At 41.8% G+C, this 25,116-nt stretch overlaps 1 pseudogene; it reads left to right on the plus strand.

Moving 5' to 3' along the window:
- Positions 1 to 22,828: 22,828 nt before the first annotated feature.
- Positions 22,829 to 24,227, plus strand: LOC127095343 (uncharacterized; annotated as a pseudogene).
- Positions 24,228 to 25,116: the final 889 nt, after the last annotated feature.

The raw sequence follows: 25,116 nt of genomic DNA on the forward strand, positions 1-25,116 counted from the left end.
CCTGTATCGCTTTTACTTTGTCGGGATCCACCTCAATCCCTTTTCGCTAACGATAAAACCCAACAATTTTCCCGATCTCACCCCGAAAGTGCACTTGTTCGGGTTAAGTCTCAGTTTGAATTTCCTCAAACGCTCAAACAGTTTCTGCAAACTCACCAAATGTTCTTCTTCTGTCTGAGATTTGGCAATCATATCATCCACATAAACCTCGATTTCATGATGAATCATATCATGGAACAGAGTCACCATAGCTCGTTGATATGTTGCTCCGGCATTTTTCAGACCAAACGGCATCACCTTGTAGCAGAAGGTGCCCCATGGGGTTATGAAAGTTGTCTTTTCCATGTCTTCTGGTGCCATCTTGATTTGGTTATAGCCAGAAAAGCCATCCATGAAGGAGAATACCGAGAACTGAGTTGTATTATCCACCAAAACGTCGATGTGAGGTAATGGGAAATCATCTTTAGGGCTAGCTCTGTTCAGATCCCGATAGTCGACACACATCCGTACCTTTCCATCCTTCTTAGGTACTGGGACGATGTTTGCAACCCATGGCGGATAATTGGTGACTGCTAGAAACCCTGCATCCAACTGCTTTTGCACTTCTTCCTTTATCTTGACAGCCATCTCTGGTCTTGTTCTTCTGAGCTTCTGCTTGACCGGAGGACAACCTTCTTTGAGAGGCAAGCGGTGTACCACGATGTCTGTGTCCAGCCCAGGCATGTCCTGATAAGACCAGGAGAAGATGTCAACGTATTCTTGCAGCAATTCAATCAGCCCTTTCTTCACATTGTCTTCTAAAGCAGCCCCTATCTTGATTTCTCTCTTGGCGTCCTCGGTACCGAGATTAATCACTTCAACAGACTCTTGATGCGGTTGAAAAACCCTTTCCTCTTGTTTTAATAACCTGGTAAGCTCTTCAGGGAGTTCACAGTCTTCATCACCCTCTTCTTCAGCTTGAAAGATTGGATTTTCAAAGTCGAAACGAGCCGTAGCAGAAACGTTATCAATAGGATCCGGTGACGTGCATCTGCATGAGTGATGGTATGTGCTTATGAGTGTGAACAAGAAGTGAAAACTAAACAAAACATTGCCATTTTTTTATTTTGAAAAACTGCAAAAATAGAAAGACAGGGAACGAAATATTTGAATGCAAAAATACGTCCTTTACTTATGATAAAAATGCAAGTGTCACATAGACGGGCCCTACAATGAGTCATTACGCCCTGGGCGGAACGTAAGACTTGGATATGCATGAATAAACAAAGAAAATTACTCTTCAAGAAGAGTGACTTGGATAATCTCTTCAGAAGACCAATTGTTGATGACTTCACCCGGGATCCTCGGACGCACCCAGTTGTCAATGTCGCAATCACTATCCCCATCTTCATTGTTGACCGCAAAGACCTCACTGGGAATCACAAAATTAACAGGAACAACATCTGCGAATTCATCAGTAGCATCTTCAAACTCTTCTTTCTCAACCCCTTCCACAAACTCTTGGACAGACAAATCTTCAACCTGGAGGATACCTTTGTCGAGCAAGGCCTGGATACCCTGCTGTAGCTTCAAACAACCTCCACTCTGAGTGGCACAATCCAAACAACCCTTCCCACAACCGGGGAAAACATCGGCCTTCAGCAAGCATCCTTTGATATCCAACAATGGAGTCTTCAACTTCAACACATCCTTAATGGACTTGGCTTTTCCCTCTATCATGTTAACGTTCGCACCACCATGCTGGGGCATGGGATTGTTAATGACATTCGGAGCCGGTGCAAGGTCGATGGCCTTTGAATCTATGAGGTCTTGAACTACGTGCTTAAAAGCTTTGAAGTTCTCAATATTGTGGCCAAGTGCCCCAGAGTGGAAGCTACACCTAGCGTTGGCGTCGTAACCCACCGGAAGTCTACCAATAGGAGGAGCCAGAGTGCGCAGTTGCACAAGTTGTAGTTGTTGAAGACTAGAAAGCAACTGAGCGTACGACATTGGAAGGGTGTCGAAACGCCGGTCCATCATCCTTTGCCTCTGTTGATAAGCGGATCTGTTACCCGGTTGCTGCTGCTGTTGATACTGAGCTGGTTGATGTTGTGATTGTTGTTGTTGTAGTGGCGCTGCAGCTAGAATGGTCACAGCCGCAACATACGGTTGCTGATGATAATTCTGAAAATTATTCCTCCGGTTATCCCTGTTCTGATAAGAAGATATGGCATTTGCATCCCCTTCTCCCCTCTTCTGTCCCTGAATGAACGGCTTCTTCACCCCTGATGAGGATCCACCTCCACTCTGGCTCTTATAGGTCTTTAGGTAATTCTCCACCCTTTCTCCAGTAGAGACCACATCAGCAAAGTTGGAAGCATTGCACCTCACTAGACGCTCCAGATAAGGTCCAGGCAGCGTATTCATGAACATGTTGGCCATTTCCTTTTCCAACATAGGAGGCTGAACACGGGAAGCTATCTCCCTCCAGCGTTGAGCGTATTCCCTGAAGCACTCACTGCTTTTAAGAGACAGATTCTGAAGTTGAGTTCTGTCCGGAGCCATGTCTGCATTATACTGATACTGCTTTACGAAAGCCTCCGCCAAATCCCTCCAGCAGCGGATATGGGCTCTGCCCAGCCTCATATACCATTCCAAGGATGCCCCAGCTAGGCTATCCTGGAAGAAGTACATAAGTAGCTTCTCGCCATCAGAGTATGCAACCATTTTACGGAAATAGGCTTGCACGTGAGTTTTGGGGCAAGAGCTGCCATGGTATTTGTCAAATATCGGGACCTTGAATTTCGGTGGCACTCTCACACCTGGGACCATCCCCAAGTCAGCAACATCTACTCCCAAAGGATTCTGTCCTTCCACTGCTTTCAACCTCTCTTCCAATCTTCTAAACATGGGGTCCATGCCATGGCCCATGCCAAAGTCTTCCTGAAGTAAGGGGAATTGATCGGCCTGATCGTCATGGACGAGCTGTTGATCAAGGTTGACATGTGGGACCGGGATAGGCCCCGGTCCATTGGGACCATTAGCCTCTCCAGCTGGAGGATCATCCAATGTCTCTAGTTGAGTAGCGGCGGGATTTCTCTGCATCATCTGTCTGAGCTCTTGCTGTCCCTGAGCCACCCGTTGAACCACATCCATGAATTGGGTCATGCGGATCCTCATCTCAGCGAGCTCTGCTTGTACACCTTCCATTGCTCTCTGTTGATTCCTTCGGGTACCGTATCGGTGAATGCCTGAGTCAGCTATCATGCTAATGAAACACCAGATAATTGAGAACACTGCGGCAGTACCTGTTATGCAAGACATGCTATGGATATGCAAATGCAATGACATGTTTATCAAATCCAAAAGGTATTCTACCCCCTTGATTCCAGTCTCTCATCAGATAAAATATCCCTTTTAAAAAGTACCAGAAAAACCCCGACTAGAATCAAGAAGAAGATGTAAACCCCCTTGAAATGGATAAACATGTGTTAAATGATATGAATGCAAATGATGTGATGATGTGAATGCAATGCAGTGGCATGTCAATCAGGATTGCTGTATCTGCTTGAACATTTGTCGGGTTACACTGTCTGAAGAGAAAACCACTGAGGAATATAATACAAGATCAAAGCTCTGCTCCAGAAAACCGGGTTGGTTGGAGGTTAAGGTTTCCTGAATTTAGCCCGCCCCTCACTGGTAGGTTCTAAGAACAGAAGTTCGTCAACTTCAGCCCTTCAGTCGCGAATAATACGTTTACCACTGGAGGTTTGGCATTATTACGGGATAAAAGACCTCCACTGACTCCCCTCAACAGGACATCCTAAAGCAAGTTCCCAGTCTCGGGGTCCTCGGATTGATCAGCGAGAATGCGCCCACCAGAGCTAACATAATCACGTCTCGGAGGAGAGGCCTCGACTGAGTTCTCGGGAAATGGTCACCAGAGTCGCCGATTTCTAAAGGAACATCATGTCGTTACGGAACATCCGTAGGACATAATATATCCAAGAGAAACCTCGTCTGGGTGTGGTTCTTCACGAACGACTTAACGTAGCAACATGCCACGCAAGCCTCATGATCATCCACTCTAAAACCTGTGTGTACACTCAAGCCTGGGTAATGGGCTTATCTCTCGTAGAACATCCCATCCCAACAAACGAACAACAGCTCCAACAGATACAGCAGATGAATGCAAGCAAGTAAGTAAATAAATGTACAAAAGCATGAACACCCAATAAACAAGAAAATCACACAAGCTAGGAGGGACTCGCTTAGGGAAGATGGACCAGCAAGAGGTCAACTTCTTAGTCCCCAGCAGAGTCGCCAGCTGTCGCAACCTGAAAAAAACAACCGGCGAAAGAAAAAGACAGAAGAGTCGCCACCGTGCGTTATTCATCCCAAAGGAGGGAAAGGAAACGCTCGAAGTAAACCTGAAAAAGGAAAGGACAAGACGGGGTCTCGCAACCAAATCTTGGGTTCGGGAGTCGGTTATGCGAAGGGAAGGTATTAGCACCCCTACGCATCCATAGTACTCTACGGGATCCACTTTTGTGGTTTTTGTCTAAAGGGTATGGGTTTACCTAATTTGTTTATTTACTAAAAAGGTTAAGAGAAATGACTCGCGCGGATGTCGCATCCACTGCATACGTATCTCATCTAAATATGAGAATTAGAGTCTTCGTAGCTCGGCTGACCTATGGGTTGGGGGATGTGTGCTCGCTAAGACATCGCGTCTTATGCCTACGTATCTCATCTGGAATGAGAATCAGAGCAAGCCGTAGTTCGGCTAACTACGGGGTTATGGATTGGGTTTTGGACGAACAACGTTACTATGCAATCTACCGGATGCTCGACCTTTGGAGACTTACTCGTCTGTAGTAGAAGGAGTAAACGTGTGTTATGGGTTTTAGAGTTTGGGATGCTCGAGGGCAAACAGGCAGTCCTTGACGAAGGAACCGCGCTACATGTGGGGATATGAATACAAAACACAAAACATGTATCTCAAAGTAAAATGCCACCAAGGGGCTCAAACATTGCCTTCTATCGAGGTCTTCCAGCTAAGAAAGCGATAAAGTACGAGAAAAGGAAAAAATTACCACACGGATAAAGATCCGAAGTTACAGCAATTAAAGGATTAACAACCCTGAGATCTCTCCAGCTAGACCATCAAAGAAAATCAGTCAATACGATTAATCAGGATAAACCTCCGGATGGTATCCCTGCAAGAGTATGTGAGCCCTCACAAAAACTCAACAAAAGGGTTAGTGAAACACGATAAGCATATTTTTCATGGATAATAGTATGGTTTCAGAAACCTCAAACCCTGTGGCATACACTTCAGAAATTAAACGATTAAGCATTCAAGGCATTATTTATACATTCATACATAATTATGAACCCGTGGGCAAAAACCTAATGAAATTCATCCATCATACCTCAAACATTCAGATGATCCAAATTAAGAGCATAAAGGTAATGGGAACAAAGGCATACCTGATGAGAGAGATTGATTAAGATTGAATGGTACGGCCGGATCTGCAAAGTAATACTAGGGTTTGTGTGAGGCAGAGGTGATTCTGTGCAGTTGAGTTCCCTTTAGGGTTTGGAGGCTGCTCTGAACTCTGTTAGTTCTTCTCTCACTATCTTTTTCCTCAGGGTTTTGTTCCAAGGAAACCTCAGAGTATTTTGCTTCTCTTCCTTTTTCTCTCCAGTGAATCTCCCAGTGTAACTCCAAGTGTGTTTTTTTCTACTGAAACTTCAGTATTTATAGACTGATTTTCGTGGGTAGTGGGCTCAAATGAGGGAGACCCAAGTCCAAAAAAAAAAGAAAAAGAATTTGTTATATTTTATTTATTTATTTAATTAATTTTATTTATTTATTTATTTTTAACGTGTCTCCACCCACGACTGCCCCTTCGCCTCCACGTGTCTGCAGATGTGGGAACATGGGTACATGTATCAGAAAAAAGAAAATCAGACGTCCATTTTTCCTTTTCCTAGGGTTTAAACTCTTATAAAACCCTTGTTTCTTCTTCCTCTTTCCTTTTTTCGCTCTTCATCTTTTCCCTCTGCTTCAGTAAACGAAAACGAACAAAACTCCTCTCTTATTCAAACCTTCAACTTCTTCCATGGCCAACTCAAGCAAAAACAAAACACTCCCCTCCGCTGTGAAGCTCACGCAACCACTGACCATTGGTGGCAAGGAATATGTTCCTGAACCTCCCTTTGCTGAAGAAAAAGCCAAAATCTGGCGTTCTCAGGTATTAATCCTTTTCTCTCTATTTGACAAACCTCTGGCATTCTTAGGACCACTCCTAGAGAATCGTCAACCTGAGATAACTAAGAAAAATTCCTTTTTTGCTACCAGTCATCTTTCTGAACCACTAGTTTCTTCTCAAAAACCTTTCTCCCTCCGTTATGTCGAAAGAAACTTTAGAACTGCTTCTCCCAAGAATTCTCCTAAGTTTTGCGCTTGGATGGATCGTTTAGAGGCAGAGAAAATCGACCACTGGAAACGAATAGGTATATATACCTTTTTGCAGATTGCCCGTTGTGGCCCCCCTCAATCTTGTGGCATGTTGCTGGCTGCCCTCCAATTATGGGAAAGCTCGACCAACTCCTTTCATACAAAGTGTGGCATGATTACGCCGACGCTTTTAGATATTGCTGTCATTACAGGCCTAAAACCGACCAGCGAAGTCTTCGACTGTGAAGCCGTAGCACCAGTCTCTCTAAGGTTTGACGTCGGTGATTCTCGCAAATCGACATACAATAACTTCATTGATCATCATGCTATATCTTTGGGCCCTGTGACCACAGAAGAACATGTGGCCTTTCTAACTCTTTGGCTGTCTCGCTTTGTGTTCTGCTCTAGATCAATGCAGATAGCTAAACACTTTGCTCTCATAACAACTCAGTTATACCAAGAGCGTGACATCGCTCTTGGCCAATTAATACTGGCCTCTCTTTATGAGTCTTTATCTGAATTTTTCTGCCAAATCAAACTCTTTGACCCTAAGAACTCAAAAAAGAAGAATGTCTTGGCTCACGGTCCCTTTTGATTCCTACAATTGTGGCTCAATGCCACTTTTTCTAAAGATATAACGTCTCATGGGATGAGAAGGGTCGCGTGTCCCCCAGAAGAGAAACACCTCCTTTGGAAGCGACTGATCCCTCTGACCCCCATCGACAGAACCTTTCCTGATGTCAAGGTGTTTCGCCTTTTGTTCGACATTATGTTAACGCGCACCGATTTTCACCCTTCTATGGCTCCTTTCAGTAGTCGAACTGAAGGTCCTGAATGGCTCACCATGGCTTTCCCGCCAACTGAAGATGTACACAAGAATGAAACTTTTGTTATCTAGAGACGCTTTCTGGTCCCCCAGTTTCTGTCGAATGTAACATCCGGCGTCAACCCTGAACTAGTTGCTTACCAACCCAACTTGGTAGCTAGACAGTTTGGACTTTGCCAGTTTGTTCCCAAGTCCTTGTTTTCTTCTCTCGACATACTCAGAAACATCCTTTATGATCATCCCTGGAGTATGATCCAAGAAGATGTTGAGGCCCTTTGGAAAAACCGACCCAGGCTCCATTCCATCTCATTTCAACCAGCCTTCTTCTGCACCAAAGAATTTGATGATTGGTGGCAATCATATTTTGCTGCTTACGTTGGCGCTCCTGAGGCCAAATTATTTGAACTAACTCAAGCTCTTATCCATTTGCAGGAGAAATCGACCAAGTGTAAGGCTCTCCATACCAAACAAATTCAAGCTTTCTAGAAATATTTCCGAGTTGTGTATCGACCTGATAATCTTCGTCAGACCATTTCTGAGGCCGCTGCCGAATTAAAGGAGAAGGTAACCGATAATATCCCAAAGCTTAAAATCCCTGGTTACGTGAAAAACAAGTATCGTTACGCCCTTCATTTCAGAAACATCAAATTCCCTCCTTTGCCATCTAGCTCATTGGCTTTGGCCTTCGGCTCTTCAATTCCAGATTGGTATTATTGTCCCTTTTCAGACGTGCAAAATGCTTATAAGAAAAAGACCGACAAAGTGGTACCGACGAAGCATTATCTGCCCTACTACTCAGGGCCACTTCATATTGATCCTCAATATGTTAGAGTGCTCGATACCACACAAATTGGTAACACTTTTCGGTAAAGCTAGCACCTTCTTTTTTTTGGATTTTGTCGCTTACTTGATTTTCTATGTTTTCTTTACAAGAATCCCTATAGACCCTGTTGATCACGCTTCTGTCAATGAACCTATCATTTCGACAGAAAAGACTCAGGTTCAAATCTGGCTGATTTTCCGTTTTCTTTTACTTTGGTATATATTCTTAACTATCATTTCCACTCTTGCAGGCTACTCCTGAGAAGTCCTCTGATGATGATGAGCAACCCATTTCCCAAGTTTTGAAAAAATCCAGTTCTTCGGTATGTAACTATACGTAGAAATCTCATTCAACCATGTGATTTCCCTAAGAAAAATAATACATGGCCTCTAACCTTTTACTTATGTGCAGGGTCAACCACATTCGACAGATCTACCTGTCCCTTCTCCTCAGTCCAAGAAATCCAAAAAACATAAGCGTTTTGCTGCCACAAGACCTGCGATATTTCTTATCGGCTTGTCCGATCTTCTGACTAGAATATCTGCTTATAACCTCTCTTCCTGTCTTCATCCGACTCTACAGCCGACTCAATCATCTTCTCAATAATCCCACAAATCCAAAGGCCACCAGGGCCATAAGAGGAAGAAGCATGATTCTCCCTCTAAGGGTGGTGAAGCAAAAAAAGAAAAAACAACACAAAGTGCTCACTACAGAGGTTCCTTCTTCTCTAGACGCTGACACCATTGTGGTCGACACGTCTATCCTCAATAAGGCCCCTGATCCAGCTGTGGGGACTTCAAAGCCGACCAACATCCCTGTTGCTGCTATCTTGGAGGAAGGGAATCCGGACATTGTTCTTCCTACACCGACACAAGTAATCACTTGTTTTACTATCTTTTTCCTTGAATTGCTAGACTTTTCTTACAAACATCCTTTTGCTCTAAAACAGGCTGATGCTTCTGGTGAGCAACCTCACCATGTTGTTGCCTATACTCCCCTGTCGAAAACTTCTTCTCCATCTCACCAAGCAACCTCTGCCGACAAAGCTGGTGAGTTCACTAACTCCCCTATCCAGACTAGTGATAGTGATTCTGGTTCAGTCACTAGCCCTGCCACGCACACGGATTCCAGTTCGACTAGTTCTGACTCTAGTCTTTCTCCAGCTTCCTTGCCTTTGCAGGATTCAAGGGGACAAGGAAATATTGGCATCACAAAATCCAGCCTCCTCAAACTGCTCCTCTACCAACTACTTCCTCTTCATCTTCCCAGGCGTTGGCAATAAAGCCTTCTGCTCTAGAAGCAATTGCTAGGCTTCGTAGCCTAGTAAGATCACGCGATGCTTCTTCAGATTCTGAGCAACTTCACCAATTCCATTCTGAGAAGATGGGTCCTGAAGCAACAAAGGTCAAAGCTCTGATGGACAGGGTTCATTTTTACGCCTTGAATCCAGATCTACCCCATGTGCTTATGAGTGAACCTGCTGTCGGCCCAGAACTCTTGCATGTGCTTGCCCAACTCAAGGAGCTTCACCTTTCTGAGTATGCTAAGTGTGCGATGGCCATATTTGGAAAACTTCTGGTTCCCATGCTGTGTCATCTCGACAACGTTAGGGAAAATGAACACCAAATTGTAACTACAGAGGCCTTTGTAAAGGAGAAATGGGAGCTGGTGATGAAAGCCGATGAAGAAGTCACCAAAATGATGGGAATGATTGAGGAGGAGAAGACGAAATTGGCCTCCAAACAAATAAGAGCTGCTGAGATACGCCTCCAAATTGATGACCTTCAGCGTCAAATTACTGCTCTTGATAGTGAATTGGGGTCAATTACTGAGGAGGAATCCCGCATTATCGACAAGGTTGTGAAGCCGGCCCAAGATACTGTCGAGAAAACCACCACAGATGCCTTGGCCGTAGCTGAAGAACTTTCCAACATTGAGAAGAAACTTGAACAACTTAGGGTCCAGGCAGACAACTTTGAACCTCAGTCTCTGCACTACAATCTTGAGCTTCAATCATTTCAGTCTAGATTCGGCCAATTTTAGCCGTTTTTTATTTTGATGTAATATTTGAACAATGGCTTTTGCCAACTTTTATGCCATTACTTTATTTTCCAACACTGTGTATGTTTAATTTTCTATGCTTTTATAAATGGTTTCAAACATAGTTTTCTCCAACCTAATTTATTCGACAGCCATTTAGCCTGTCAAAATCTTGGCCTCTTGAAGGAGAGGCCTATACTTTTTTAAGTATTTTCCATTTACTCTCAAGATTCGCCTATCTGGTGCCAACTCTTCGACCTCGTAGGCGTCATTAGAAAAAACCTGCAAAAACTTAAACGATCCTTCCCAATTCGGGGACCATTTTCCCAAGACTCTGTCATTTTTGTCCATAGGCAAGATCACTCTCCAAACTAAATCGTTGACAGCAAACATTTTGCCCTTCACCTTCTTATTGTAGGCTCTGGCGACTTTTTCTTTCTACCTTTGTAATGAATCCAAGGCTAACATTCTTTCCTCATCTAACTCGACCAGTTTGTCTGCCATCATACTCCAATAATCTTCAGAAGGTATTTCATGTTGCCTCTGGATTCTGACTGCATGAACCTGAATCTCTACTGGTAACACTGCATCGTGCCCATATACCAGTCGAAACGGAGTTGTTCCGATTGCTTCTTTTGGCGACGTTCGACATGCCCACAAAGCTTGATCTAACATCTTATGCCAATTTCTTGGCTTCTTGCCTACATGCTTCTTTATTAGGCTAATGATCACTTTATTGGCCGCTTCGACTTGGCCATTTGCTTGTGTGTAATATAGGGTAGAAGTCAATAATTTGATTCCCATCTCTTTTATAAAATCTTGCATCTTTTGACTAGTAAAAACTGACCCTTGGTCGGTTGTAATCGTTTCTAGGATACCAAATCTGCATATGATGTGACTTTGGATAAAGTCTATCATAACCTCTTGATCTACATTTGTCAATGCTACGACTTCGACCCATTTTGTGAAATAGTCGATACCGGCCAAAACATACCTTTGCTGTTTCGACGAAGCTGGTTTTATTTATCCAATCACATCCAATACCCACCCTCGAAAAGGCCAGGGATTCACAATTGTATGTAACTCGCTTGCAGACATATGTTGTATGCCCCCATGCAATTGGCATTCCTGACAACTTTTAACACATTCAATGCAATCTTTCAACATTGAAGGCCAATAAACTCCTGAGCGCATCAAAAGCCATTTCATCTTCAGTCCTGCTTGATGCATCCCACACGCTCCACTATGTACACTCGACACAGCCACATATGCCTCACTTTCTCCCAGGCACTCTAGCAAAACTCCTTCAGATGTCTTTTTGAACAATTCATCATTTACCAGGACATAGCTGAGGGCCCTATATTTTACCTTTCGATCTGTCGACCCTATAGGATTACGTAAATATCGACTAACGGTTTGCGCCAATCACTTTCTCCCCCGTCGTCGACGGTCAGAATTTCAAAATGATATCTATCTACAGCTCCTAACTTTATAATCGACAAATCTGATGGTGATAACAATGTTGCTCGTACCTTCTCTCTTACTTGAACCTCTTCTTCATTCTGGTCTTTCGACGCTTTATACCCTGAAGCTTCCTGCGCCAAATCTTTTGCCCTCTGGTTCTCTTTCCGTGGTATATGCTGGAGGCTTACTTGCTCAAACCTCTTGAGTAGTATGATGGTAATCACAAAATACATGATTAAATTTTCTTTGACACACCTGTATTCTTTTGATACCTGTTTAATTACTAACTCAGAGTCTCCCATAATTTCGACATTCCTTGCCCCCAATTCCAGCAAAGGTTCGAGTCTTGTGATCAAAGATTCATATTCTGCTTCATTGTTTATGCATACTCCTTCAATTCTGTATTTGAACTCTACTTGAATTCCATCTGGAGAAATTATGACTCCCCCCATCCCAGATCCGTTCTTATGTCTTGAACCATCGAAGTACAATCTCCATGGTACTATGTCTACATAATTTTGAGCCATTTCGACCATTGAATGGTCGACAAGGAAATCTGCCACCACTTGCCCTTTCATCGCATTTAAGGGCACGCACGTCAGAGAATACTCAGTTAACGCCAAAGCCCATTTACCAATTCGACTATGCAAAATTGGTTTAGACAACATGTGCTTAATAATATCAAAGTGAGAAGATACATACACATCAACGGGCTTAATGTATTGTTTTAGTTTCATACAAGAAAAATACAGACATAGACATAGTTTCTCTATATCACTATACCTAGTTTCAGGATCATTAAGCATTCGACTAAGGTAATACACAGGTCTTGGACTAACATACTTCCTATAGTCGATTCTGAAGCTGCAATATACAACCTCATTGGCCTATTCCTAACAGGAGGGGCCAGTACTGGAGGCATAGTCAAATATTCTTTAATTTTGTCGAAAGCCTCTTGGTGCTCTTCTTGCCACTTAAAATCCTCATTCTTCAGTCGAAGGAGTGGTGAAAAAACTTTAGTTTTACCACTTAAATTGGATATAAATCTTCTAAGAAAATTTATCTTGCCCAACAAAGATTGTAGTTCCTTTTTGGTCGACGGAGGCTTGACGTCCATAATGGCTTTTGTTTTGCTTTGGTTTACTTCAATACATTTTTTATGCACCACAAAGCCAAGGATATCACCCGCCTGCACACAAAAATCACACTTTAATGGATTCATTTTCAATCCACATTTTCTCATCCTTACAGAGGCCTTTCGGAGATGTTCGACATGAGTAAGTCGACGATTTGATTTTATCACGACATCATCAATGTATACTTGCATGAAATCTTCAATAAAATCATGGAACACTGAGTTTATTACCCTCTGATATGTCGCTCCGGCATTTTTCAGGCCGAATGGCATGACAACCCACTCATATGTACCTAAGGCTCCTGGGCATCGAAACGCCGTCTTCGGCGCATCTTCCTCTGCAATAAAAATTTGGTTATATCCAGAATAACCATCTAACATACTTAAATATTCAAAACCAGCGGCAGAGTCGACCAACATTTCTGCTACGGGCATGACATACTCGTCTTTGGGGGTAGCAGCATTTAGATCTCTAAAATCAATGCATACTCGTAAAGACCCATTTTTCTTAAGTACTGGCACAATATTGGCCAACCATTCAACATACCTTGCAGTTTGTATAAACTTGCTTTTGAGGAGCCTTTCTATCTCTGCTTTTATTTTTGCCATGATATCTGGTGCGAAACGCCTAGGCATCTGCTTTACTGGCTTTCTTCCAGCTTTTATTGGTAGTTTTATCTCTACCAAATCCCTACTTAAACCAGGCATTTCGTTATAATCCCAACCAAAACAATCCTTAAATTTTTTAAGTAGAGATATTACCTTAGATTTTAACTCTTTGTCGATATTGGCGCTGATGTATGTTGGCCTCTTGTCGCCATTTTCGCCAAGGTCGACTTCTTCTAAGGGGTCTTGTGGTCGCATCTTTTCTGCCGCCTTTAGATCTTTTTCAAACCCTAAAGGTCCATCGTCATAAATGCAGTCTAAACGTTGCATGTTGACGTTTCCTTTAGCCACAGCTGACTTATCTGGAGGCTCTGGCTCAATAGCCAAAATATCTTCTTTCTTTAAAACATAGGCTTCAACAACCATGTTTTCTTCAGCCTCTAAGGCCGATTTTATTTTGTTCTCGGCAACGTATGCCGAAATCCTCTTTAGAGCTTCTAGCTCAGACATCATCAGTGATATCCCCCCAGCCTGTCGGTCGGATTTCTGCATAAGGTGGTTCCTCTAAACGTTCCACATCCCAAATGAAGCCATGGGTTTCGTGCAAAACTAGCGAAACAAAAGCTTCACTCAGATTAGAATATACATCCTCAGCTGGTAAGCAAGGAGAAATGTTAGCCAACTTTCTCTCGAATTCCTTCTTGCCGACATTGTTCACGTCAGCCATGAAATAACCTTGATCAGCTTCAATGTTTTCAACCATTCCACCTTCTCTCCAAATTACCAATCTCTGATGTGCTGAAGATGGTATAACTCCCACACCATGGAGCCATTCTCTTCCAACTAGCAAATTGTAACTTGGCTTGACATCTATTACCATGAACAATATCGGCCTAGTGATTGAGCCGACAGTGACGTTCACCATGATCACACCCATGGTGCTTTTTGTTTTGCACCCGTAGTCAGATAAGACTACGTTGTTGGATCTAACATCAGTATCATACTTGCCAATTTTCTTCAAAATATGGTGTGGCATGATGTTAACAGTAGCGCCACAATCTACCAACACTTTGTTGATAGTCACACCTTCCACTTTAGCCCTAATCAATAGAGGTTTCAAATGACTCTTCACAGTCATTATGGGCCTCTCAAAAATTGCTTCTTGGCTCTCAACAGAACCATCATTCAACATAAAGTAACATCTTGACTTATGTAACGCCATTTCTTCCGCGTCGGCATCTTCTACCGAATCCTTCACCTCAGTAACACAATTGTATTCTTCTAGTAGAATTGACACCACGTTGACTAAGATATCCAAACTTTCTTCTGATTCTGAATTGAAGTCATCAGTAACCTTATTAGAACATTTTTCACTTGGTCGACGAACATACCCCCTGATCCGTTCTTTAGCTGCAGTGTTGACCCTCACAATAACCCTCTTTCCAGAATCAACCCCATTAGCCATACCTTTTTCATCCATTTCCCTAGCAGCCTCTCTTTCAGCCTGCTTGCGACGTTGAAAACGTCTCCATTGAGTTCTAGACATGGGGTTCTTCCCCAAATAATTTTCAGAAACATGAGTCATTTTCTCAGACTTGAACTCACGCCTGTAGTTGATTGCTAAACCTCCTATGGCAGCAGCAACACCTTGTGGGGTTTCTAGTTTTCCCTGAGGCTTGATCCAGGTGCCTCTAGAAGCACCTGGCGATGGTACGAAGCTCCTAGGCCTTGCTTGAGCATTTTCCACAGCTTTCCTTGGGATTCTTTCATTCTGGCGTGCTCTGTTCAACCCACTTCCTTTGCTTTTTCCCAATTGTATCTTTTGGAAGTTTTCAGCAGTAACTTTGTCGGTGACAGCGCCACATCTAGGGCATAAGCAGACTTGTGAACCCTTATTCTTGCAGCGATACAAGAAATCTACCAAATCTTTATCAGCCCTTGGATAGACTTCAGCTATGTCGACATCTGGGCTTTCATCAGTTTCCTCTAACATGTCAGCCTCTCATATTCAGAGATCTCGACCATGTTGATCTCGACTGGCTCAACGAATAGACCTTTCTCCTAGTGGAGAGGGTCAGCGTCGATCTTCATTTTGCGGCCACCAAATTTCAGCCTGCCTTCGTGAATTGCTTTCTTAACCAGATCCCTGAAAAGATAACAATTAGAGGTATTATGACCAAGATAATTATGATACTTACAAAATCCTCTTTTCTGTTTTTGTTCCAATGGTGGTATTTTAGTACCAGGTGGCACCACCATTTGACCATCTTTAAATAACAAATCAAAAATTTCCTCACACTTTGTCACATCAAATGTATAAGTTTTTGAAGGGAATTTTGGATTGTTTTCGACAGGATTTTTCCCTTGTGCAGGAAGTAATAACCGACACTCATAAGCAGATCCTGTCTTTAACTCAGCCACGTCAATTTCTAATTCGGTCGATGAGGCATAATCAGCCTCATAGATTGGATCTGTCGCGTCATAATCGACGAAAGCTATTTTTTCCTTCTTAGCCTTACTGTGTCTAACCTTTTCTAACCTTAGCCGTTCGAGATGTGGAAATCTATCAGCCAATTATGACATACTCTTTACAAAGGTTGGGTCTATTTTCTTCCTAATGGAATAATCTAAGCCCCCAGCAGCCATTTGAACAAGTTCATGTTCCGGTCCTTGCGTAAAGCACCTGGCCTTTAATGATCTAAATCTATTTAGATAATCGTCAATACTCTCAGCAAACCTTCTCTTAATGCTAGACAATTCTGCCAAACTAATTTTGGAGTGCCCTTTGTAAAACTGTTCATGGAACTTCTTTTCTAATTTGGCCCACGAATCAATCGAATTTGGGGCCAAAGAAGTGAACCATGTGAAGGCAACCTTAGTCAAAGAAGAAGGAAAGTTTTTTACTCTCAAACACTCATTATGAGCCAAATCTCCCGACTCGGTTAAATATTTGGCAATATGTTCTATTGTTGACTCACCAGATTCTCCCCCAAACTTAGTGTATTTAGGCACCTTCATTCCTCTAGGTGCCTCGGTTTGGAGAATAAATTCAGCCAATGGGGAAGCATATAATGGCCTTTGCAATGTGGCACTCATACCATTCCTAGCCATAATTCTTTTGACAATAGTTTTCAAATTATTTTCCACTACTAAGTCTTCTTGCTGACATTTATCGACAATTTGATCAGCATCTTGATGTTGGTTAACTAACACCATTTGGTTACGTCCTGCTACTCCTGACTCAACACCTTGATTTTGTTGGGGTCTAAGGAATTGTCCCTTATGGACTGTCTCATCTTCTGCTGCCCCTATCTCTACTTGAACATGAATGGTTTGTCTAACCACTTGTGCCATCTGTCGAGCCGGTGTCTCTAGGAAGTTACACAAGCGTGTCAATTGATTAGCCACCTGCTTATTTGTTTCAGCAGATTCCTATATCACAGAATTAAAAACTGTACCCATTTGATTAGTTAACATATTAACCAACTCATGATTACTATCATCCATTTGCTGCCTCAACGCCCCTATTGAAGTATTTGACAGCGGCATGGTTCTATTCTGAGTATTATTCCTATTCTGAGCATTTCCCCCTTGCACTAATCCCTGTAAGAAGGGACTCATATTTTGAGTGTTATCTGAAAACAATGTTGCACTTGATGTTGACTGATATCCTGGCATTAAGGAATACGACATTCCATATAGAGGATCTATGGTGCCAAAGCGAGGCACATAAGGTCTAAACATTGTTATCGTTGATCATGAACCTCCCGGTGGAGGTAAAGGAATTGATGCTCCAATCGCACCTATAGTCGAAATCGTTGAGGCTGCACTTGTCAACGGAGGCAAAGTTGCAACCTGTGAAATTACTATTTCTGTAGTGGATAAAGTCCCTTGTGGCACTTCATCCGTATTGGAATTTGACATTTTCACAGTTTCTTGTGGTCTACTATATAGTTTGCCACTTTTAAGTTTCATGCAATTGCGTAACTACACTAGCACTGGTCCCACTGGGCGTGCCATTTTGTTTACTGTTGAAATTGGTAAATAATCCCTGGTGCTCCCTAAGCCTTAAAACTAAGGGTTACTTGCAGGATCGACTAGTTGATCCTAAGACATGTGCTAATGTAACAGGGTAACTCGTTCAATTCGACGGACTATTAACTTTGTGAGAAACGACTTCTGACAAAATATTGAACAAGCAAAGGTTTTTTCCACACAAAATGATGATGCTATAGATTATGGGTGACTCATGACCGACAACGCTATAACATTCAAAAGACACACACAACGAACACACTTTTGGTGAATTCTATTATCGTAATAGAATTAGTGTCGACAGCATAGACGACAACGTAAAAGGATAATTCAAACGTAAATGAAATTAAAATAAAGTGTTCAACATGATCAATTGAAAAATAAGGAAGTTGCATTGAAGAAAATGTGGTGATTCACATACATAACACTCTTGAAAACTCTTGCTTCCTCACGCTGGGAATGTGAAGTTTTTTACAAGTGATCTTGGTACAAAGTGAACACCCGGAGTCCTTTGTGGGATCCCCTATTTATAATGAACTAAAGAGACTATCTACAGGAAAAACTACTCCAAAAATAATCGTTTGTAGACAGATGTCATGCTACACGATCTAAAAACTGCTCCATATCTTTGGCGCCCGTTCTCCTTGTAACTGCTAGCCATTTGAATTTCAAACTTATCCCGCTCAGGTACTTATGTCGACACCATCCCTTATGTGTCTGATACAATCCAAGACTTCTTAAGTCCCAATCTCTAGTTTAGTCGACAAAACAGACTTCGACCCAACTTGCTTCGTCCGTCGATTTCCTCTTCTGGTAACTTGTGGTTTTCCCAGCTCTTGCTTATCTTGGACTCAGCTTTTCTTTCAAACATCCCCTTGGTGAGGTATAATCCTTAAATCCATAAGGCGCTTTCATTAATTACGCCTTTAACATGCCTTACTAATTTCTTGTGGTAACACCGTAGCGGAGGGTTCATTCATGGAAATGAACAACACTTAGCTGCTATGCTAGAGGATAGCGAAGAGGAAGACTGCACCAACTTTGTAACGTATGGAAGGACCTGCAACAATTAGACTGCCGTATATATTCCTGTTATTTTGCATCGATCTAAGTAATTGCTTTTATATTTTAAAAATCCTTCTCCTATGCCTAATGGAGAAGTGAACATTGTTTGGGCATTTTAAATTGGTCATCAATAAAAATTAATTCTATTCATCCACATCTTTGATGTTTTGTTTTTACTTTTTGCTTTATTCTGAAAATGGTAATCACAAAAAAACATAAATAAACAATATAATTATCCATCTACGTAATATTTGGTCACAAATTCATTTTTCTAAAATCAAAATATCAAATCATTATGCAGGTTGGTTCCTAACCCCATTGAATACAATGATCCTTCTCCTTCTCCAAATTTTGAATTCCCTGTGTTTGAGGCCGAGGAGGAAAGTGATGTGGAAGTGAGTGATGAATTGTCTCGTCTTCTTGAGCAAGATGAGAAGATTATTCAGTTGTTTGAAGAGCAAATTGAGCTAGTCAACTTGGGTTCCGAAGATGATGTGAAGGAAGTCAAGATTGGGTCTCGATTGTGTCCAGATGCTAAGAAGGGGTTGATTGATCTTCTTCGAGAGTATTTAGATGTGTTTGCTTGGTCTTGTCAAGACATGCCTGGGTTGGATTCTAAGATTGTGGAGCATAGATTGCCGTTGAAGCCAGAATGTCCGCTAGTCAAGCAGAAGTTGAGAAGAACGCATCCTGATATGGCTGTGAAAATCAAAGAGGAAGTGCAGAAGCAGATTGATGTCGGTTTCCTTGTGACCGTTGAGTATCCGCAATGGGTGGCCAATATTGTGCCTGTACCGAAGAAAGATGGAAAAGTCCGCATGTGTGTCGATTATAGAGATTTGAATAAAGCTAGTTTGAAAGATGATTTCCCTCTGCCACACATTGATATGCTGGTAGACAATACTGCTAAATTCAAAATCTTTTCGTTTATGGATGGATTTTCCGGATATAATCAGATCAAAATGGCACCCGAAGATATGGAGAAGATCACATTCATTACACCCTGGGGAACATTCTGTTATAGAGTGATGCCTTTCGGTCTAAAGAATGCTGGTGCAACTTACCAGAGAGCAATGACTACTCTTTTTCATGATATGATGCATAAAGAGATCGAAGTCTATGTTGATGATATGACTGCTAAATCAATTGATGAAGAGGAACATGTAGAGCATTTGTTGAAGCTATTCCAGCGTTTGAGGAAGTATAAACTCTGCTTGAATCTAATAAGTGTACTTTCAGTGTTCGTTCTGGTAAGTTGTTGGGCTTTATTGTCAGCGAGAAGGGTATTGAAGTTGATCCTGCCAAGGTTTAAGCAATACAAGAGATGCCTGTGCCCAAAATTGAGAAGCAAGTCAGAGGTTTTCTCGGCCGCTTGAATTATATTTCCAGATTCATTTCTCACATGACTGCCACATGTGCACCTATATTCAAGCTTCTTTGGAAAGATCAGTCTTATGATTGGACCGAAGATTGCCAGAAAGCTTTTGATAGTATCAAAGAATATCTGCTGGAGCCTCCGATTTTGTCTCCACCTGTTGAAGGAAGACCGTTGATCATGTATTTGACTGTGCTAGAAGATAGTATGGGTTGTGTTCTTGGTCAGCAAGATGGGACTGGGAAGAAAGAATTTGCAATTTACTACCTCAGTAAGAAATTCACCGACTGTGAAACTCGGTATTCAATACTTAAGAAGACGTATTGTGCATTGGCTTGGGCTGCTAAGCGTCTGCGCCAGTATATGTTGAATCATACCACTTGGTTGATATCCAAAATGGATCCAATCAAGTATATATTTGAGAAGCCTGCTTTAACTGGGAGGATTTCCCGTTGGCAGATGTTGTTATCAGAATATGATATCAAATACCGATCTCAGAAAGCGATCAAAGGTAGTATCTTGACTGACCATTTGGCTCACTGTCATACCCCGATTTTGGCCATGAAAAAAAAACTTTTCCCAATCACTCACTCACTCTTCAAATCCTTCCGTGCGGCTGAATCGCCATCGCCACAAAGATTAGGGTTCTCTCACCTTCAGGGATCAAAGGAATCAAAGTCAATATTAAACATTTCAAAAATTTTGAAAGCTGACAAAGATGATTTGATTTTTGTTTATGGTAAAGGGCATCTGAATGCTATTTCTAGCATAGGCGGTGAAATTCTATGGAGGAAAGATCTTGCCAGTGACATCATTGAGTTTAACCATATTGTTCAGTCTCTTGAAGTGATTTGTGTAGCTGCCTTTGTTGGCTCTTCAATGTTTTACGTGTATGAATTGAATACTAAGAATGAAGAGTTGTTAATCGCATAGCACTTCCCTTTGGAACTTTTGGGGAATCATTATCGGTCTCAGGTGATAGGTTTGTGGTATAAGCAAATTCCGGACCTCCATAAGGATTTGTCTGGACAGGCAGTAACACTACCATCAAGGCTTCCAGGAATGTTCACATCAAAAATCAATTCCAATGTTTTCAAAAATCAATTCCAATGTTTCTTTTCATTAAAATTACAAATAAAAGTGAGTTGGTGCTGGTGGGTAAAATTGATAATGCAGTTGCTATTAGCATGATGGAAATAAAAAAGATCAGAGGCCTTCAACAATGTGTAGGATTATATTCAGCAAATGGCCATTTTTCTCCCGATGAAATAGATCGTTTATATAACTTGTACAAAACACTTGGGCAACAATTTAAGTGGTTATCAGTTGTTAAGAGAATACCACTAGATTTTCTTCAAGGTGATAGGTTTCGAGAAGCATTGTGCAGATATTACCGAAGACCAATTTGATTTTCATTCATACTGCTTAAGGCAAATGACATTGCGTACATATGTGGAAATGCTCCAATTTCAAGACAGATTGCATTCACATGCATATTTTCTTAAAGCGACTACATCAGCTTCAGAGTTGGAATCATGTGGTCTTGATAACCAGCATCTAAATAGACCAGATAGAATGCAGGACAACTCGACACTATACGATGTATTTACCTGTAGAAATGGATACATTTTCAATCATTGCAACGTTACTAGTTATTCATTCATATCAACATTATGGCCATTACAAGTCACAAAACTACAGAGTTACAAAAAGTTAAGTTGTGAGCCACAACATCAACCGGTGCATCCTTCGCCAATGAGGTCTTTCTTTCGCAATGGAAAATGATCTTCCTACGAATTATATGTCATAAACCAAGTTCCTGCACAGCAGCAAACACAATGAGTTCTGCAGAGTTCACCACCAAACGAACCGGATAAATCACTTCTGTAATTTTGTTTTGAATACTTGAAGACATTGCGGTCTGGTTGACGTTACGGGGTTACACGATGCTATCATACTTGGGTTGGCAGCACGATGGAGCTGTAGGATTGAGAAAAGAAGTAGTTATCATGTTTATACTGAGGGAGTTACACCAACAAATTAATGACTTAAATGTTTCTTACAAAAGGGATACGAAGGAAACATACCTGTCATTAGAAATGGTGTTCAATTTCGCTCTTAGTGAACATTGTGATGCAGCATATACACAGGCTTTGAAATTCTGTCGGCATCATCCCATTGCCAAACCTACAACCCAGTTTCAGTTTTCGAAAGCAGTAGCTATTCCTCAGTTGAGAATTCCAACTTTGAGTTACCTTGATCCCGGCAAAGCGTCCTCGCAGTAAACGCTGGCGCCTCTCAAGCTTCAACGAGCTCTTCTTAATTCAATTCATACCTCCTTTTCAAAAACATCAATCCAAAACTTTCTATGCTGGGAAAACTAAAGTTCCAGTTGCCGATGTGAATGTACCTGTCATAGGAGGCCATGCAGGAGTTACTATTCTTCCACTATTTTCTCAGGCAACACCTTCTGCCAATCTGAATGCCGGTGTCATTGCTAAGGAGGAGAATGTGGCGACAAATGTTATGGGAAATAGATGTTCTTTAAGTTCTAACAATGCATTGAATGATCATCCAAATGGTCAGGTGGAAAATAAGTTTTGTGGCAATGCTTCTTTCACTGCTGATACTGCACAGGAACAGCATGACAGGTTGCATGCAGAATCAATACGGAAGCAGAAATTTTCATGTTCATTCCTGCTCTTAAGTGGTTAAGATTAGACGAGAGTGTACAACAGTTTGCAGTTTTCATGATGTCCCAAGTTGACCTTGCTAGGGAAGCTTTCCCATTTAAACCGCTTCATTTATAATTTCTGCAGCTGGAAGGATGTTTCTTTCCCTAAGCCTGGTCAGTTGTCCCTACCACAACAGCGTGTCTATGAGGACTTTGTTCGGTTTCCTCGGCAAAACCAGTCTGGCCAGAGTTCACATTCAATGTCCGCAAGTGTTTCTGTTCAATCTGCTAATAGTGGTATTAATGGCACCTTGAAGCGTGAGTTTGTTTAAAATCTTGTCAGAACAAGGCAAAAATGGATGCAAATTCTGAGCTGTACAAAGCCGAAATTTACCAATTCAGAAAATCACTTCCTCTCTCTGGTTGTTATACTGCTGGATCTTTCTCATTGACCGTCATCATCAGCTTAAAAAAAAGCTGCTTAACTGCTTCTTTATCTCCTGCAAAATCAGGCACTTCTTCTCATTTCACTTTTTTTCACTCTGTCGTCAAATTTTATCAACTTTTAGGGTTTCATTTCAATTTCGAGTTCCAGAGTATTACTTCTGCACATTCATCATCTTCTAAGTTCTTAGAAGCGGAGATGACAAGTCGAGTAAAGGAAGATGAGACAAAATGAACGAATTATTCGAGGTCTCCTCAAACTTACACAGAATCGAAGATGCATTAATTGCAATAGCTTGGGACCGAAATATGTATGCACAAATTTCTGGACGTTTGTTTGCACAAGCTGTAGTGGAATACACCGAGATTTTACTCATAGAGTAAAATCAGTTTCCATGATTAAATTTACTGCACAAGAAGTTAGTGCACTTCAAGAAGGAGGAAATCAGCATGCAAAAGAAATATTCTTTAAAGAGTGGGATCCGCAAACTCATTCTTTACCTGATAGCAAACAGCGGACAAGCTGCTAATGGCTCAGGAATCACATAGAGAACAACGTCTTCCGGTAGTTTGGCATCCAGTAATGGATCCCAAACAGAAGTTAAGCTTGAGATTATCAGGAGCCTTATTGATTTTGATGATATTCCTGAACCACCTATTGCTCCAGCAATTCCTCAAGCCACACCAGTTACCGTGGCTCAACTTGCGAATCCAACAAGTTCTGGTGATAGCAATTGGGCCTCCTTTGATGTTGCACCTGTGGTAAAAGCATATCAGGGTCTTTCAAATGTAAATCAGCTTGAATCTATGATGTCCCAGTTGTCTGTTCCATCATCCTTAACTACTCACGTTTCTGGAGCCCAAGGGCCTTTGGCAGGATCAGCTCCAGCTGCGGTCAACTTCACAACTTTCCCAGCCAGTGTTGCTTCATTAACACCTTCTGGATTGACAACGGCATCACCTTTCAATAATGCAGGCCCGTGGCATAGTTTGCAGTATCAGCAACCGCAACCTTTGTTCACATCTACTGTTAGCCAGCCTACTATTCAACAATCTACCCCACCAGTAAATGAAGCTTCCATATGATTGGGCTCCTTCAATACTTCCAATCCAGATATTCCGAATTGGACAATTTTTTATTCTTAGTGTACCAGGAGAATTTACAACAATGGCTGGGAGACGGCTTCGTGATGCAGTGAAGACAGTGCTAAGTGGTGACAAAAGCTTTGGTAGCAACATTCATGTTGTTATAGCAGGGTTGACCAATACTTATTCACAGCATGTGACCACATACGAGGAGTTGAGGTTATACCATCTCAAGCATTTGCAGTATCATTTGCTTCATTTAACGGAACAAATCTTCCATCAAACCTTAATTTTCTCACCCATGAACCAGAATCCAGTGGTAATTCAAAGCCTGCCTGATGCCGCACGACAAGGATATCAGGCTGCAAGTACACCTCATACTGTTCAGCAGAAGACTTACTCAAACTACTGAAATTTCGGTTACCGGGATTATCAAGGGAGATAATGCAGATTCACAGGATGCCGAAAACAATTACCATTACAGAGGTGATGTGCAAAGGTCTCCAAGGGCTTTTATGTTATCGAATGATTTCAATATGAAGAATGATTCACTTGCTCAGGACAAGCCTTTAAAGCAAAGGATGGGTCTGGAGGGCCGATTGAGAGATGATCGTGGTAATCATCAACACCATGAACGAAATGAGAGAATAAATGGAGATAAACCCGATTCCATGAAAGGGCAGCCGTGATGATGACGATGCAAGGCCTTGGTTCAAATGATTTCTGTTGGTTTTCTCTTTGAGAGATGTTAGCCAGTTAAATGAAATATGATGCGATATTTGGGAAGGTCGTGTTACCGATTGGCTATTTGTCTTGGATTTCACATATCCATGATGATGTTACCGGTATCGGTCAATGCTGTTTCGTTGGAAATGTTTTGGAACTTTCCAAGTTAACACTCATGCAACGAGTTTGATTTACCTGTTGTGACTGCGGTGACTGGATGATTGGTTGGCACAACTGTCAGTTCCATTTCTGTTATGGATTCCCAACTTCGAATTGCTAACAGTTGAATTAGCTGGCTTGGTAATTGCACCAAAATAAGTTGTCGCTCTAGAACTCGTAATCTTGTACACCGAATCAAGCTCATGTGTAGTG

The sequence above is a fragment of the Lathyrus oleraceus genome, chromosome 6 (assembly GCF_024323335.1).
Source record: "Lathyrus oleraceus cultivar Zhongwan6 chromosome 6, CAAS_Psat_ZW6_1.0, whole genome shotgun sequence".
Lineage (NCBI taxonomy): Eukaryota > Viridiplantae > Streptophyta > Magnoliopsida > Fabales > Fabaceae > Lathyrus > Lathyrus oleraceus.